The sequence below is a fragment of the Colobus angolensis genome, unplaced genomic scaffold (genome assembly GCF_000951035.1).
Source record: "Colobus angolensis palliatus isolate OR3802 unplaced genomic scaffold, Cang.pa_1.0 Scaffold214, whole genome shotgun sequence".
Taxonomy (NCBI): domain Eukaryota; kingdom Metazoa; phylum Chordata; class Mammalia; order Primates; family Cercopithecidae; genus Colobus; species Colobus angolensis.
Genome location: NW_012115311.1, coordinates 4,415,557 through 4,427,795, shown reverse-complemented (window position 1 = coordinate 4,427,795; position 12,239 = coordinate 4,415,557).

Sequence of the window (12,239 nt, the reverse complement as noted above, 5' to 3'; positions counted from 1 at the left end):
CTGGTCTGCCAAACGTGGTTCATTTGTTAATTCATTCATTCAACAAATCTTATCACGTGTCTCTATGCCAGGCACTCTTCCAGGCAGTGAAGACACACAGAATAATGAACAAGACTAATAAGAACCATATTTGCCTTGAAAATTAATGTAAAATTAAAAACGTAAATTAAAATTTACATTTTACAAGAGGATTTTTATCATCTTTGCTGAAAAATTCCCCGAAATATCTCTAAAAATTAGTGGCAATCTACATTTTTTATTTCTTTTCTTCTTTCAACAATTTTTTTCTCTTGCCAATTTTAATGCCATTTATAAATATATTTAAGAGAGAGAAAGGTGATTTTTAAATTAAGTACCAATATTGAAGACCTCTGACTTTTCTGCTTAAGGCATAATCATCTTTTGTCGAGGGAAGAAGCACCACATTCCTGTGGTCCTGGTTGACTGCTGAAATGCTTTCACAGGTTTGGTGGCATCCAGCATTAAGAGCTAGTGCTCCTTTTTTGGTCTGCATGACTTATCTCCCTGGGCAATCTTGTACAGGCCTTAACTTCTGCCTCCTTAAATAGGCTGCTGGGTCCAAGCTCAATTTCCAGTCTGGAATTCCCCTTCCCATAGCCATGAAGTGTTTCTAAATCTTTCCCAAACACTGGGAGAACTCAAAGATAGAGGGAAATGTTGGCTCGAAATGATAGTATCTGTTGTCTTACAATTAAATATCTAATGCTTACCATTTTTCTTAATAGTATTTACATTGGGTTAGACCGTAGTTTAAATTTATCATCAGAGACTTTGTATTTTTCTTTGTACTTGAAGTCGTGTTTATGCTACTCAAATCATGGGGAAAAAAATATTAAAACAGGTTGGACGCTGCTGAAGCCAAGAATGAGTTGTAAATTAGAGGCAATATGATATCACAGTTAAGATCATGCCTCAGGGGCTCTGCTGCCTTGGTTTAAATCCCAGCTGACCTTCGGCACACAATTTGCTCCTCTATCAATAAGAATAATAATACCATCCACTTCACATAATTGCTGTGATGGTCAAATTAGTTGTCACATGTGAAGCGCATAGAACATTGCTTGGCATATAGCAAGCTCTACATTACTTTCATTATTAGGGGTAAGATTATAGTCAGGGATAGGGGAAGCACACTGCTAAATTAAGAAGATAACAGTTTAAGCCTTGATAGAATAGGTTAAAGTCTGGAACAGACTTGTATGTTACTTGTGATTGCATTGATCAATAAAAAACAAGAATTAGTATGACACCAAACAGAAAACTAACTGTCATTAATAATATGATCTCATAAAAAGAAATGGAATAGTGAATGAGCATGTTGAGCTAGGAATTACATAACTCATAATTTGAATTTCTTCTTCTGTCAACTGCCTCTTCATATCCTTGGGGAAGTTTCATTTCGTGTTATCTTTTTCTCATTGGATTAAAAGATTTTTTGTGTGCTCGGCTTATTAGGGGAAAGTCTCCGCTTCTCTGGCTTCATTTTTCCGTGCGGTGAATTGTCCCCAGAGTTGACGCTCTTGGTCTCTTGCCCACCTCCTATTCCTTCCTCCAAATGAATTATTTCACTGGTAAGATTAGGAGTATCTGAGCACGTCCTGCCCAGCTCTTTTTGAGCTACTCTTGGAAACAGGAAGAATACAGGACAAGTGCCTGTGTCTGCTCTGTGCCGTGAAGCAAGGACCCTGCTCTTGTAGGGGAGACCCATATTTGTCCAGCTGTGTCAGTGTCACATGGCTAATTCTAATAAAAGATGAAGTATTAAGAAACTCACGGCCGGGCGCGGTGGCTCACGCCTGTAATCCCAGTACTTTGGGAGGCAGAGGTGGGCAGATCACGAGGTCAGCAGATCGAGACCATCCTGGCTAACATGGTGAAATCCCGTCTTTACTAAAAATACAAAAAATTAGCCAGGCGTGGTGGTGGGCGCCTGTAGTGCCAGCTACTCAGGAGGCTGAGGCAGGAGAATGGCCTGAACCCGGGAGGCGGAGCTTGCAGTGAGCCGAGATGGCACCACTGCACTCCAGCCTGGGCAACAGAGCGAGACATGGTCTCAAAATATATATATATATATATTGTAAATGGAGTATCTGGCACACATTTTCAAAGCATCTGAAAAGTATTTGAATACGTTTGTTACATTATTTATCACAGTATTCTCTTTTCTCTTGCTATCACTTAGGAAAAAAAGCCATATTTAATGTTGATTTTCTTGACTATCTCTTCCATTAATTTGATTTAGCTGGAAACAAAATAGGGTTATTGAACTGACTGTTTCATTTTAAAGTACGTAAGAAAATTATGATTTACGAAAACTCTTCTGTGAATCACACATTTTTCCAGAAAATTTTGATAGCTAAGTTTCCAAATATCACCCACATCTTTGAGAGTGGGAAATGACTAACAAAAGATCTTCATATCTAGATTAGAGTCTGTCTATTGAATGAAAGGATAAATTTTAATGTTTATAGTTTTACACATTTTTTACTTGTTAGCTAATGAACATGAAAAACTGCATAAAACAAATGTCCTGATGAAATTCTTTTCATGGAGTTTACTATTTATTTATTAAGAACAAGTGTGCTGTTAATGGTTATTCATTTTTTTCTCTCATTCCTATGGCATGTTATAGTCAGACATTGAACATGCAGAAAAAGTTCTATTCATTGTGAATCTTGTTTTCACTCTCAAAGTCCAAATAATCTTCTACCTAAAGTTGGAGACATGTTAATACAGATAAAATTCTCAGTAACACTTGACTTTTAAGTAATTAAACATCATAAAAAAAATCAGTAGTCCTTCCCATCACTGGAGCTCTAGCTAAAATAATAATAATAATTTATATATATTAACACCTTATGCTTTTATCTTAGTATGTTTAGGGATAGATAAGCAATAATGTCAAGTTTTTAATCCTCATTTTTAATAAAAATATTTCTAATGATGTAGACATGTTAAAATTTTATAATTTCTTAAATTTCCTCTGATTCTCTAAAATTAGTTAAATCCAAATTCTCTAAAATTATATTAGAATTGACAAAACAAAAATTTCAAAACCCCAATACACAATTTTTTAAAAATAAATTTTATTTAGTGCAAGATTGATGTATCAAAACCTGAAAACTTTTATATTGCTGTCAGTGACGTTAGCCAGCCTGATATTAAAAAAATTGCATCAAAAGCCAAAATCGACAAATGGGATCTAATTAAACTAAAGGGCTTTTGCACAGCAAAAGAAACTAGCATCAGAGTGCACAGGCAACCTACAGAATGGAAGAAAATTTTTGCAGTCTGTCCATCTGACAAAGAGCTAATATCCAGAATCTAGAAGGAACTTAAATTCATTAAAAAAAAAAAAACCCATCAAAAAGTGGGCAAAGGATATGAACAAACATGTCTCAAAAGAAGACATTTATGTGACCAACAAACAAATGAAAAACAGCTCATCATCACTGGTCATTAGAGAAATGCAAATCAAAACCACAATGAGATACCATCTCAAGCCACTCAGAATGGTGATCATTAACAAGTCAGTAAAGAGTAGACGCTGTAGAGAAATAGGAATGCCTTTACACTGTTGGTGTGAGTGTAAATTAGTTCAACCATTGTGGAAGACAATGTGGTGATTCCTCAAGGATCTAGAACCAGAAATACTGTTTGACCCAGCAATCCCATTACTGGGTATATACCCAAAAGATTAGAAATCATCCTACTATAAAAGCACATGAACAAGTATGTTTATTGCAGCACTATTTACAATAGCAAAGACTTGGAATCAACCCAAATGTCCATGAATGATAGAGTGGATAAAGAAAACATGGCACATATACACCATGAAATACTATCAGCCATAAAAAGAATGAGATCATGTCCTTTGCAGGGACATGGATAAGGCTGGAAGTCATCATTCTCAGCAAACTCACATAGGAACAGAAAACCAAACACTGCATGTTCTCACTCATAAGTGGGAGTTGAAAAATGAGAACACATGGACACAGGGAGGGGAACAACACACACAGGTGCCTGTCAGGGGTAGGGGGCAAGGGAAGGGAGAGCATTAGGACAAATACCTAATGCATGTGGGGCTTAAAACCTAGACGACAGGTGGATAGGTGTGGCAAACCACCATGGCACATGTATAACTGTGTAATAAACCTGTATATTCTGCACATGTATCTTAGAAGTTAAAGTTAAAAAAAAAAGTTCTAGAATGGCTTACCAAATGTTGGTATTGCAATGATTTCATGATTTGTTTTTCTTACTCTAAGGAAATAAATGCAATTCATACTTAACAAATAAATCAAAATAGCTGACTGATTCTATGAGAATTTTTAAAAAGATGGAAAGGACTAAAACCATTTTCACTTTAAGTAGATTGCTTAAGAACAGCAAATCGGAGACCTGGTTCTTAACTTTGCCTCTGTTATTTACTGGATATGACTTTAAGCAACTTAGAATTTTCCTACGTATAAAGTGCACTAATAATAGCTTCATCAAAAGGTTATCAAGATCCTTAAATGAGCAGTATATTTAGTTCATAGCAAATACTCAAAAAGTAAGCAGTATCTATTACTATTGTTGCTACTTTTATGTTAATTTCTGAAATCTGGGCACTTATAAAAAGGTGGTGATCAATAAAACCTATGGTGTACACAGGTTTTTTTTTGGAAGGTAAATATACTTTATTTAGAAACAGAAATATTCCCAAATACACACATTCTAAATATAAAACTTGTTTTCTATTCACCGACTAATTAATTAAGAATATGTCGAAAATTACATAATTCCAGATCCATGTAAATGAAGTTAACACTAACATAATTTCAGAATGGCTTCTTATTTTTTATTTTGCATTTTAATTACTTCATTTACATGCACGCAAATTCTTTACCCTATTTTTGGTTATGTTAACGTTTTTTATGCCTACTTATATTTAAGTTTGTAAAACTTTAATCAAATGCTATGAGCGCGTATATCTATATTTTTGGCTCAAGATTCTGATTTGTTCTGGGACATTAAGAAGTAACTTCTTTAATGAATGTTACCATTTTGAAAAGTGTTCAGAGTAAATTTTCCTTTGAAAAGAACACCAAAGGAACCACAGACTCTGAAGACAAAAAGACAAGGATTAGATTTCCAGCCCACTGGCCTTTTTTCTTACTTTAAAAAGATGGGATTGCCAAGATCTGAAGAAGTAGTATTTAAATAGTTTAGTTTCTGTTAATACTCATGAAAAATAAAATAGCCTTTGATGACATGGAAATGCTTCTCCATATACCTTGTTTTCCAGACATGTTTACCTAATCCAAATTTTTCCCAGGAAAGAATATTGAGGCATGGAAATGTTGTCTTGTTTACTATTTCTCATGTCCCTTTCTATTTGGTGTGACCTCTTCAGTTTTGGACATTTGACACAGTCCACATTTGGCAGCCAGAAGTACTTGGGAAGGATTATTTCCAACTGTTTGCTTTTATACATCATTTTAACATATGGAGCAGAGGACTCATAGCCTCATGCAACTAAATACTGATGTCTGTCTTTATATATATATTTTTTGTTATTTCCTCCATTCTCCCATTTGCCATGTATTGTAGTGGAAAACTTTTTATATACACAATTTTGCATTGATTTTAAGATCCATAAAGACCTTCTTTACCAAATTTCAACTTCACATAAAGGGTTCTGTTCTGCAGTGCAGTTTTCTCTTCTCTAATAAAAATTTAATCAACTTGACTTTGGGAGGCCAAGGCCAGCAATCCCAAGAGACCCACAGACCCTCCGAAGGAAATGAACTGCTCCTGCAGGACCCGGGAGACACCCCAAATACTGTGAGTGCCCCAACTGCGGAAGTGGGAAAGGGAGACCCCCTCCCTCCCAAACACAAACCCACACTGGAGAAGCTGAAGGTCTGTTTACCGGGGAAGTTTCCGACTTTACCTGGAACTGAGTCAAGTTAGAGAACCAAGAGAAATACAGGGGTAGAGGAAGCAGCAGAAATACCCTGGGAGCTCGCCGGGTCCCCAGGCAGCCTATTCCTGCCTGGCACCACAGGAATCCATCAGGAGGGTGGCCAGAGGAGCAGGGGATAAAACTCCACAGGGAGAAAAAATTCTCTCCTGAACTTCATAACAATTTGTAACAAAGTGAGAAGCCTCCTGGTCAAAACTAAGGGGAGGGTACAAATCAGCCCTGCAGATTTCACAGTCAGAGGAAGGACTAAAGCCCTTTTCCTTTGCAGCTGGGAGACAGATAGCCTCAAGCAAGTTTTCAAGCCCCTCTTGCCCTCTGCCTGGAAACAGACTTGGGGTTATTGGGGGGTCACCAGGGGAGTGAGACTGGCTCTTCAGTTTGCTTGGGAGCTGGATGAGGCTTGTGACTTCCGGCTTTCCTCCACTTCCCTGACAACTTGCATGACTCAGTAGAGGCAGCCATAATCCTCCTAGGTACAAACTCCAGTGACCTGAGAATCTCTCCCTCATCCGCTGCAGCAGCTGCAGCATGTCCTGTCCAAGGAGAGTGTGAGCTCAGACACGCTGAGCCCTGCCCCCATCTGATGGTCCTTCCCTCCCCACCCTGATAGTGGAAGACAAAGGGCTTATAATCTTGGGCGTTCTAGGGCCCCGCCCACCATCAGTCCCTGTCCACACTAGTACAGCTGATGCTTTCTGGAAAGTGCCACCTCCTGGCAGGAGACCAACCAGCACAAAAATAGAGCATTAAACCACCAAATCTAAGGACCTTCATGGAGTCCTCCACCACCTCCACCAGAACAGGCACTGGTATCCGTGGCTGAGAGACCAATAGATGGTTCACATTACAGGACTCTGTGCAGACAACCCCCAGTACCAGCCTGGACCCAGCTAGACTCACTGGGTGGCTAGGCCCAGAAAAAGGACAATAATCACTGTAGTTCGGCTCACAGGAAGCCACATCCATGGGAAAAGAGGGAGAGTACTGCATCAAGGGAACACCCCATGGGACAAAATTATCTGAACAACAGCATTCAGCCCTAGACCTTCCCTCTGACAGAGCCTGCTCAAATAAGAAGGAACCAGAAAACCAACCCTGGTAATATGACAAAACAAGGCTCTTCAACACCGCCCCCCTCTTCCCCCCGCCAAAATCAGACAAAACAAACTTTAAAGCAACAGCGGTTAACAGAGACAAAGAGGGACAGTATATAATGCTAAAAAACCTTGTCTGACAGGAAAATATCACAATCCTAAACATACATGCACCTAGCACTGGAGCTCCCAAATTTATAAAACAATTACCACTGGTTCACCAGCAATGGATCCAAACCAAGAAAAAATTCCTGATTTAGCTGAAAAAGAATTTAGGAGGTTAGTTATTAAGCTAATCAGGGAGAGACCAGAGAAAGGGGAAGCCCAATGCAAAGAAAAAAAAAAAAATGATGTAAGAATTGAAGAAAGAAATATTCATGGAAATTTTTTAAGATAGCTTAAAGAAAAAAACAATAAAAAATTCAGGAAACTTTGAACACACTTTTAGAAATGTGAAATACTCTGAAAAGTCTTAGCAAATAGAATTGAACAAGTAGAAGAAAGAAATTCAGAACTTGAAGACAAGGTCTTCAAATTAACCAGATCCAACAAGGACAAAGAAAAAAGCATAAGAAAATATAAACAAAACCTCCAAGAAGTTTGGGATTCTGTTAAATGACCAAACCAAAGAATAATAGGTATTCCTGAGGTAGAAGAGAATTCTAAAAGTCCAGAAAACATATTTGGGGGAACAATCAAGGAACACTTCCCTGGCCTTGTGAGAGACTGAGACATCCAAATACAAGAGGCACAAAGAACACCTGGGAAGTTCATCGCAAAAAGATCTTCACCTAGACACAGTGTCATCAGGTTATTCAAAGTTAAGACAAAGGAAAGACTCTTAAGAGCTCTGAGACAGAAGCATCAGGTAACCTATAAAGAAAAATCTATCAGATTAACAGCAGATTTCTCAGGAGAAACTCTACAAGCTAGAAGGGACTGGGAACCTGTCTTCAGCCTCCTCCAACAAAGTATCATCCAAGAATTTTGTATCCAGTGAAACTAAGCATCATATATGAAGGAAAGATTCAGTCGTTTTCAGACAAACAAATGCTGAGAGAATTCACCATTACCAAACCACCACTACAAGAACTGCTAAAAGGAGCTCTAAATCTTGAAACAAATTCTGGAAACACAGCAAAACAGAACCTCTTTAAAGCATAAATCACACAGGACCTATAAAACAAAATGCAAGTTGAAAAGAAAAAAACAAAACAAAGCAGAAAACCAAAATACACAGGCCACAAAGAGCATGATGAAAGCACTAGTACCTCACATTTCAATACTAACATTGAATGTAAATGGCCTAAATACTCCACTTAAAAGATACAGAATCGCAGAATGGATAAGAACACACCAACGATCTGTTGCCTTCAGGAGACTCACCTAATGCATGAAGACTCACATAAACTTAAAGTAAAGAGGTGGAAAAAGGCATTTTACGCAAATGGACACCAAAAGTGAGCAGGGTGCACCAAAAGTGAGCAGGACACCAAAAGTGAGTCTGATTCTTACATCAGACAAAACAAACTTTAAAGCAACAGCAGTTAACAGAGACAATGAGGGACAGTATATAATGCTAAAAAACCTTGTCTGACAGGAAAATATCACAATTCTAAACGTACATGCACCTAACACTGGAGCTCCCAAATTTATGAAACAATTACTAATAGACCTAAAAAATGAGATAGACAGCAGTGCAATGATAGTGGGGTGCTTCAGTACTCCACTGATAGCATTAGGTCATCAAGACAGAAAGTCAACAAAGAAACAATAGATTTAAACTATACCCTGAAGCAAATGGACTTGACAGATATGTAAAGAACATTTCATCGAACTATCACAGAATATGCATTCTATTCAACAGCACATAGGTCTTTCTCCAAGATAGACCATATGATGGTCTATAAAATGAGCCTCAATAAATTTAAGAAAATTAAAATTTTATCAAGCACTCTCTCAGACCACAGTGGAATAAAACTGGAAATCAACTACAAAAGGAACCTTCAAAACCAGACAAATACATGGAAATTAAATAACCTGCTCCCGAATGAGCATTGAGTCAAAAACAAAATCAAGATGGAAATTAAAAAATTATTTGAACTGAATGACAGTAATGACACAACCTATCAAAACCTCTGGGATACAACAAATGTGGTGCTAAGAGGAAAGTTCATAGGCCTAAATGCCTACATCAGAAAGTCTGAAAGAACACAAACAGACAATCTAAGGTCACACCTCAAGAAACTAGAGAAACGAGAACAAGCCAAACCCAACTGCAGCAGAAGAAAGGAAATAAGTAAGATCAGAGCAGAACTAAATGAAATTGAAACAAGATACAAAAGATAAATGAGACAAAAAGCTTGTTCTTTGAAAAGATAAATAAAATTGACAGACCGTTAGCAAGATTAACCAAGAAAAGAAGAGAGAAAATCTGAATAATCTCATCAGGAAATGAAACAGGAGATATTACAACTGACACCACTGAAATGCAAAAGATCATTCAAGGCTACTAGGAACACCTTTATGCACGTAAACTAGAAAACCTAGAAGAGAAGGATAAATTCCTGGAAAAAATGCAACACTCTTAGCTTAAATCAGGAAGAATTAGATACCCTGAACAGACAATAACAAGCAGTGAGATGGAAATGGTAATTAAAAAATTACAAACAAAAAATGTCCAGGGCCAGATGGATTCACAGCAGAATTCTACAAGACATTCAAAGAAGAATTGGTACCAATCCTCTTGACACCATTCCACAAGATGGAGAAAGAAGGAACCCTCCCTAATTCATTCTATGAAGCCAGCATCACCCTAATACCAAAACCAGGAAAGGACATAACCAAAAAACTACAGACCTATGTCCTCGATGAACATAGATGCTAAAATACTTAACAAAATACTTGCTAACCGAATCCAACAACGTATCAAAAGATAATCCACTGGGATCAAGTGGGTTTCATACCAGTGATCCAGGGATGGTTTAACATACACAAGCCAATAAATATGATACACCACATAAACAGAATTAAAAACAAAAATCACATGATCATTTCAATAGATGCAGAAAAAGCATTTGACAAAATCCGGCATCTTTATGATTAAAACTCTGAGCAAAATCAGCATACAAGGACATACCTTAATGTAATAAAAGCCATCTATGACAAACCCACAACCAACATAATACTGAATGGGGAAAAGTTGAGAGCGTTTCCTCTGAGCACTGGAACAAGACAAGTATGCCTACTCTCACCACTCTTCTTCAACACAATACTGTAAGTTCTAGCCAGAGCAATCAGACAAGAGAAAGAAATAAAGGGTATCCAAATCAGTAAAGAAGAAGTAAAACTGTCACTGTTTGCTGAAGATATGATTGTTTACCTTGAAAACCATAGGACTTCTCTAGAAAGCTCCTAGAACTGATAAAAGAATTCAGCAAAGGTTCCAGATGCAAGATTAATGTACACAAATGAGTAGCTCTTCTATACATCAATGGTGACCAAGCAGAGAATCAAATCAAGAACTCAACTCTTTTTACAATAACTGCAAAAAAAAAAAAAAAAAAATTTAGGAATATACCTAACAAAGGAGTCGAAAGACCTCTACAAGGACAACTACAAAACATTGCTGAAAGAAATAATAGATGACACAAACAAATGGAAATACATCCCATGTTTATGGATAGGTAGAACCAATATTCTGGAAATGACCATACTGCCAAAAGTAATCTACAAATTCAGTGCAATCCCCATCAGACTACCACCATCATTCTTCACAGAATTAGTAAAAACAATTCTAAAATTCATATGGAACCAAAAAAGAGCCCGCATAACCAAAACAAGGATAAACAAAAAGAACAAATCTGGAGGCATCACACTACCTGATTTCAGACTATACTATAAAGCCATAGTCACCAAAACAGCATGGTACTGGTATAAAAATAGGCACATAGACCAATGGAACAGAATAGAGAACCCAGAATAAACCCAAATACCTACATTCCACTGATCTCCAACAAAGCAAACAAAAACATGAAGTGGGGAAAGGACACTCTTTTCAACAAATGGTGCTGGGATGATTGGCTAGCCACATGTAGGAGAATAAAACTGGATCCTCATTTCTCACTTTACATAAAAATCAACTCAAGATGGATTAAGGACTTAAACCTAAGACCTGAAACTATAAAAATTCTAGAAGATAACGTTGGAAAAACCCTTCTAGATGTTGGCTTAGGCAAGGATTTCATGACCAAGATTCCAAAAGCAAAGGTAATAAAAACAAAGATAAATAGCTGGGACCTAATTAAACTAAAGAACTTTTGCACGGCAAATGGAATAGTCAGTAGACTAAACAGACAACTCACAGGGTGGGAGAAAATCTTCACAATCTATACATCTGACAAGGGATTAATATCCAGAATCTACAATGAACTCAAACAAATCAGTAAGAAAAAAACAAACAATCCCATCACAAAGGGGGCTAAGGACATGAACACACTATTCTCAAAAGAAGATATACAAATGGCCAGCGAACATATGAAAAAATCTTCAATATCACTGATGATCAGGGAAATGCAAATCAAAACCACAATGTGATACCACCTTACTCCTGCAAGAATGGCCATAATAAAAAAAAATTGAAAAAAAACCAGTAGATGTCAGTGTGGATATGGTGAACAGGGAACACTTCTACACTGCTGGTGGGAATATAAACTAGTACAGCCACTGTGGAAAGCAGTGTGGAGATTCCTTAAAGAACTAAAAGTAGAACTACCATTTGATCCAGCAATCCCACTACTGGGTATCATGTCAGGAACAGGCCCCCAAAATCTGGCCATATACTAGCACCAAAACTGGCCATAAACAAAATATCTGCAGCACTGTGACATGTTCATGATGACCATAACGCCCACGCTGGAAGGTTGTGGATTTACTGGAATGAGGGCAAGGGACACCTGGCCCACGAGGATGGAAAACCACTTAAAGGCATTCTTAAGCCACAAACAATAGCAAGAGCGATCTGTGCCTTAAGGACATGCTCCTGCTGTAGTTAACTAGCCCAACCTATTTCTTTAATTCAGCCCATCCCTTTGCTTCCCATAAGGGATACTTTTAGTTCATTTAATATCTAGAGAAACAATGCTAATGACTGG